This window comes from Cryptotermes secundus, unplaced genomic scaffold, assembly GCF_002891405.2.
Source record: "Cryptotermes secundus unplaced genomic scaffold, Csec_1.0 scaffold337, whole genome shotgun sequence".
In the NCBI taxonomy this organism is placed as follows: Eukaryota; Metazoa; Arthropoda; class Insecta; order Blattodea; family Kalotermitidae; genus Cryptotermes; species Cryptotermes secundus.
The window spans coordinates 707796-708141 of NW_019733323.1; positions in this window are offsets into that span (position 1 = coordinate 707796).

The following is a 346-nucleotide window of genomic DNA, read 5'->3' on the forward strand; positions in this document are numbered from 1 at the left end:
TCTTCAGATTTGAAAATAACACACTTTACTTGAAAGGGACTGCCATTATAAAGATTTTGTATATTTCATTAAATTATTCCTCAAAGCAGTCGTCACCACCTTATTCTCTTATAAATCATATTACTTGAATTGAATTGAATTTATCTGCATTCCATAGACTCTAAGTAGGTTAATACCTCTGGATATAGAACATGTCAAAATAATACCTACTGGTACATGTAATTTTATCTTAAACTAATATAGCTTAATTCTACATTATTCTCTGTTTACATTGAGGTATTCGTCTACAGAGTAGAAGGAATGAGCATGCAGATATTTCTTTAGCTCTGATTTAAAATGTTTAGTA